General features: G+C 46.2%; 1 pseudogene; it reads right to left on the bottom strand.

The window, feature by feature from the left end:
- Nucleotides 1–5615: 5615 nt before the first annotated feature.
- Nucleotides 5616–5733, bottom strand: LOC126212990 (5S ribosomal RNA; annotated as a pseudogene).
- Between the last annotated feature and the right edge of the window lie 377 nt (nt 5734–6110).

Raw genomic sequence — 6110 nt, 5'->3', positions numbered from 1 at the left:
CACTGACAAGTGTCTGCTGTGGCATTAGTCGAGACTTGGGAGAGAAGGCTCCAAGGGATGCCTTCCGCACGTGAGGAGCCAGAGGAGGCTGTTGTTTCTCCAGAAGGGGGAGGGGACCAGTGTCCCCTGCATTTGGGCGGGCCTTGCTCCCGAAGAAAGTGCTTTGGGAGCAACAGAGGAAGATTTGCCCCCTACCACCAAGGGGGTGGATGTATTCTGGTGGCCTGGAGGGCCCACTGTTCCTGGCACAGAGTGAGGAACCACTGGCACTTGGAACAGCGATGGTGACTTAATGGCAGCAAATGTCGACATCAACCGAATGGGGTGTAATCTTTCAAATTACGTTTAACCTCTGTGGAAGTCAACATTCCAGGGTCTTGTACTCCATGATGTTCCGCTCCTGTTGCAGTACTGGGCAGTTTGACGAGCAGGTGGAGTGGTGCTCTCCACAGCTGATGCAAGTGGGAGGTGGCGCACATGGAGTATCTGGGTGCAGTGGACGTACGCAGTCTCGACATGTGGCGCTGGAAGTGCAGCGAGAAGACATGTGCCCAAACTTCCAGCGCTTAAAGGACTGCATAGGGGAGGAGATGTATGGTTTAACATCACAGCAGTAAACCATCACCTTGACCTTCTCAGGCAATGAATCACCCTCAAAGACCAAGATGAAGGCACCGTTAGCAACCCTGTTGTCTTTGGGTCCCCTGTAAACGCGCCGAATGAAATGAACACCTCGCCGTTCTAAATTGGCGCGGAGCTCGTCGTCAGACTACAAGAGGAGATCACGATGGAAAATGATCCCCTGGACCTGTTGAGGCTTTTATGGGGAGTGACGGAAACAGGAATATCACCCAGCTTGCCAAAGGCGAGTAACGCTCGGGAGTGGGGTGGGGATGCTGTCTGAATCAAGACTGCGCCGTTTCGCATCTTTGACAGCGCTGTCACATCTTCAAACTTTTCCTCAAGGTGTTCAACAAAAATTGAGGCTTCGTTGATAGAAAAGAGTTCCAATCAGTTCTGCTACAGACTAAAATCCGAGACAAATATGGCTCTCTCCGTTCTGTAGCCCTACGTTCCTCCCATGGTGATACCTGTCCGCATTGTATTCGATCTTGCCCTTCTTAGAGACTGCTGGTGCCGTACGGTCACCAGCAAGAGATGACTTAGTATGGGTCATCCACCCTGATGTCACCCACTCCGATCAGGGGCTCTCCCCACGGGCGCCATTGAGCCACAGCAAAGGCCAACTGGCATGATGGCCATCGCCGCGAGTCCTGATGCCCCAGGAAGACAGCATCTACTCTTTGGCATACGTGGGGAGTTTACAGCTCAGGCATCAGTAGTACGACCCCTGTGTTTTCAGGGGGCTACCACCAAATGCGTACATGACGGCCCCACCACAACGGACTGGCTACCGTGCTGGATATTGGGCGCAGAGAAATCCAATGTTTTCATGGGGGCGAAAGAGGACAGGAGACAATGGAAGAAGATGACATACCCTGGATAGTGTCCTTGCCCAAATAGTTGAATCGCAAGTGGAGATGCAAAGCCTTGACAGCGATGTTATCTCTCCCATAGGATTAGGGAAGGATGGGAAAGGAAGTCGGCCGTGCCCTCTCAAAGGAACCATCCCAGCATTTGCCTGAAGCGATTTAGGGAAATCACGGAAAACCTAAATAAGAAGGCTGGACGCGGGTTTGAACCGTCATCCTCCAGAAGGCGCGTTCATTGTGCTAGCCACTGCGCCACCTCTCTCGGTCAGGCGAGTCTGACATCTGCCTTGCGCTAAGAGATCCTTCGTTAGCCACCGAGTGCCTTGAGCAACGGCTATTTAACGATTGGCTCCACAGTGATATTCGACTAGGACAGCTGCGGCATTTCATCATTATCATCGGTAATCACTAAACAGCTATAGTTTCCACTCATTATTCTGATTTTCATTAAGTAGGGCACTTCGATTTCACGTTTCTTTTTTCCTTGAGAAAGAAAGACCCGCGACATATTATCACCCAACCCATGAAATATCTATCATAAATTACTTCAATACTGGTGGAGCGTTCTAGATCATAAGCCCTATCGCAGGTTCTCTATTCACAAACTCCTTCAAACATCAGAAAAATAGGTTGAACGCAGTAATGTAGCGTGCCCCTAGAGGAACCAACACCATAGGCATGCCTTGCTGATACTGTAGAGAAGGGTTATGCAACTTTGTTTTGGCGTAACGCAGGGATTTCAATGCGTACCAAGACTGCAGACGTGTACCTGCTAATACTGTGATGATTATCTGATATTGTCAGCTGTATTGGAGGGGATCCCAAAATCTAAGCAAGGTTGTTCTTCTTATTACAGAAGTTTATTCGCCCAGATCGCATAAAAATAAGCAATAGTTACTAGTTTTAACGAAATGAAATCTTCGGATCATTTGTATACATTTACCAAATGTATATGTCAAAAATATTATTACAAAATTACTTTTACTCTATTTTATACCAGTGCTATGGTTATTTTTACCAGATACATAATGTGGTAGACTGTTAACGATACAATAATATATTCTTGGTATACAGAGATTAAAAATATGAAACCGGTGTTGTGCAGCTTTACTACATGCTATTGTAGGGTCATAATAATGTGTATTCAGCGATCAATGATGAGCAGCCTGAAGTCTAGGTTATGGATCAATGTATTAAGTCTGTTATCTGAGTAATTGCTAGTTTAAGATATATGTTACACGTTCACTCATTATACAAAAGTTTAGGACCAAACTCCTTCTTTAAACTTAAAAAGAGAGAGAAGGGCTACAAGGTGAGATAATAGAAACACCAGAGCCAGTACAGTTTCTTATCTATAAAACACTCTGGTGAGCTCGAGTTTCATAAGCAAAAATTAATTATGTGACTTTATTTCTCTAGGTGATGATAAAGACATTATGAATAGCCATTTCGGGTTCTGTAGTTAATGGTGATCGAGTATAGAAATTTACCTCAATGACACATTGATGGATTTATATCTGTATTGCATGTCATCGTCACATATTTTAATACAATATTTATATTCTTTTCATGGGATTATTGGTAGATTATTAGGCCTATTTTGAAATTTTTTGAACTTATTATTTGAGTTACATATATTACATTCTCTAATACACACATCAAAAAAAGTTTTGCATCACCTCGACCCCGAGAGTTCCGGAAGCTGTACAGAAAATTAGAATAGATATCAACATAAACATCATTTCCGCCCTTTATATGCACATGAAAACCACACATTGCAGTGAGACCTTCATAGGTGGTGGTCCAGTGGTCCAGATTGCAGTAAAGACCGGTACCTCTAATACCCAGTGGCACGTCCTCTTACTTTGATGCATGCCTGTATTCGTCGTGGCATACTGTCCATTAAGGCACTGTTGGTCCAGATTGTCCCCCTCCTCAACGGCGATTCGGCGTAGATCCCTCAGAGGGGTTGGTGGGTCACGTCGTCCATAAACAGCCCTTTTCAATCTATTCCAGGCATGTTCGATTGGGTGTACGTCTGGAGAACATGCTGGCCACTCTAGTCGAGCAATATCGCTATCCTGAAGGAAGTCATTCACAAAATGTGCACGATGGGGGCGCGAGTTATTGTCCATGAAGACGAATGACTCGCCAATATGCTGCCGATATGGTTGCACTATCAGTCGGAAGATGGCATTAACGTATTGTACAGCCGCTACGGCGCCTTCCATGACCACCAGCGGCGTATGTCGGCCCCACATAATGCTACCCCAAAACCGCAGGTAACCTCCACATTGCTGCACTCGCTGGACAGTGTGTCTAAGGCGTTCAGCCTAACCAGACTGACTCTAAACACGTCTCCGACGATTGTCTGGTTTAAGGCATATACGACAGTCATCGGTGAAGAGAACTTGATGCCAATCCTGAGCGGTCCATTCGACATGTTGTTAGGCCCATCTGTACCGCGCTGCATGGTGTCCTGGTTGCAAATCTGGGCATCGCTATGGACGCATCATGCAGCCTATCGCGCACAGTTTTAGTCGTAACACGACGTCCTGTCGCTGCACAAAAAGCATTATTCAGCATTGTGGCGTTGCTGTTCGTGTTCCTCCGAGCCATAATCCGTAGGTAGCGGTCATTCACTACAGTAATAGCCCTTGGTCGGCCTGAGCGACGCATGTCATCGACAGTTCCTGTCTTTCTGTATCTCCTTCATGCCGGAACAACATCGCTTTGGTTCAATCCGAGACGCCTGGACACTTCCCTAACGGTAAGTCATCAAGTAAAACAGAAATAATATCTCGCGATCCTCAAGGAAGCGTTGTAAATCCTCTGCTGTTCCTGACCTACAAAACAATTTAGCAGACAATCGGAATAGCACTCTCAGGTTGTTTACAGATGATGCTGTCATTTTATAAAGTCTTCAAATGATCAAAACAAATTGCAAAACGAATTAGACAAGATATCTGTATGGCGTGTCAAGTGCCAATTAACACTAAATACGTAATTAGAAGTGTGAAGTCATCCACTAGCGTGCCTAAAGGCTAAATTTCGGTTACACGATACATAACAAAAATCTAAAATGCTGTGTACGAATAACTTAAGTTTGAATAATCACACAATGTTGTGGGTAAAGCAAACCAAAGATTGCTATTTTTAGCATAACACTGAGAAAATGCAACAGTTCTACTAAAGAGACTGTTTACACTGCGCTTGAACGTCCTCTTCTGGAGTATTGCTGTGCGATTTGGGTTCCGCATCAGATAGGATCGACGGAGTACATCGGAAAAGTTCAAAGAAGGGCAGCACGTTTCGCACTATCGTGGAAAAGGTGAGAGAGCGCCACGCATATGATACGTGAATTGGGGCGGCAATTATTAAAACAAAAGGCTTCTCCGTTGAGGCTGGATCCCCTCTTGGAATTTCAATCACCAACATTGTCCTCGGAGTATGAAAATATTCCGTTGGTGCCCACGCAAAAAGGGATGAATGATCCTCATAATAAGAGAAATTAGTGCTTGCACGGAAAGAATTATGTGTTCGCTATTCCCGCGCGCTGTTCGAGAGTAGAGAAGCAGCTTGAACGCGATTCTGCCACGCACTTAATTGTGAACTGCAGAGTAGTAATGTAGCTGTAGATGGAGATGCAGTCTCAAATCTTCATATGGCGGTACAGATTCGTGTTCCTCGAGGATTCCCTAAATCGCTCGAGACGGAACCGCACATCTTTGTCTGACAGGTCAATGGGACACTATGAAAGTATTGGATATCATGGCAGAAGTATCGTCCTGATGCCAGCCGAAAGAAAGAAAGAGAGAGACAGAGATAGAGAGAGAGAGAGTAGTGTTGGGCAGTAAGTAGTGATGTCGCAGAAGCGAATAGCCTAAAGGAATTTTTAGGTAAGGAATATTACCGCATGTAGCACTCCGTCGTCAGGCCACAAATGGCCCATCGGGACCATCCGACAGCCGTGTCATCCTCAATGAGGGTGCGGATAGGAGGGGCGTGTGATCAGCACATCGCACTCCCGGTCGTTATGATGGTTTTCTTTGACCGGAGCCGCTACTATTCGGTCGAGTAGCTCCTCAGACGGCATCACGAGGCTGAGTGCACCTCGAAAAATGGCAACAGCGCATGGTGGCCCGGATGGTCACCCATCCAAGTGCCGGCCACACCCGACAGTGCTTAACTTCGGTGATCTGACGGGAACCGGTGTATCCACTGCGGCAAAGTCGTTGTCTACCGCCTGTAGACATAGTTAATATTTTGTTTGTAATTAAAATGATTCATCTATCATTTTCTAAATGACCTATGGATGAAAACAACTAGCTACATCTCACTCTTCTTTTACCACGGTTTGGTTAGAGCGTCGTCTCCACTGACTTCGAGGTCAGCGAGGCACGGATCTTCTTTGTCTCAGGATTTGACAGGGGGAAACAGGACGGTCACGCCACCGCTCCGCGTGCCATCAAGATCATGTGCACATTACGCGTTCAGTCTTGGTGCCAATGGGCAGAGGAAGGCATACATAAATGACATGTGTGATCGCACGTACTGCCGGGAACCACTGTAAATGAGGGCAAACTGATTATCCGGAAACTGCAAATAGCAGCAGAT

The sequence above is a fragment of the Schistocerca nitens genome, chromosome 1 (assembly GCF_023898315.1).
Source record: "Schistocerca nitens isolate TAMUIC-IGC-003100 chromosome 1, iqSchNite1.1, whole genome shotgun sequence".
NCBI lineage: Eukaryota > Metazoa > Arthropoda > Insecta > Orthoptera > Acrididae > Schistocerca > Schistocerca nitens.
The sequence above is the reverse complement of the archived record's forward strand: the minus strand, read 5'-3'. Positions and strand labels throughout refer to the sequence as shown.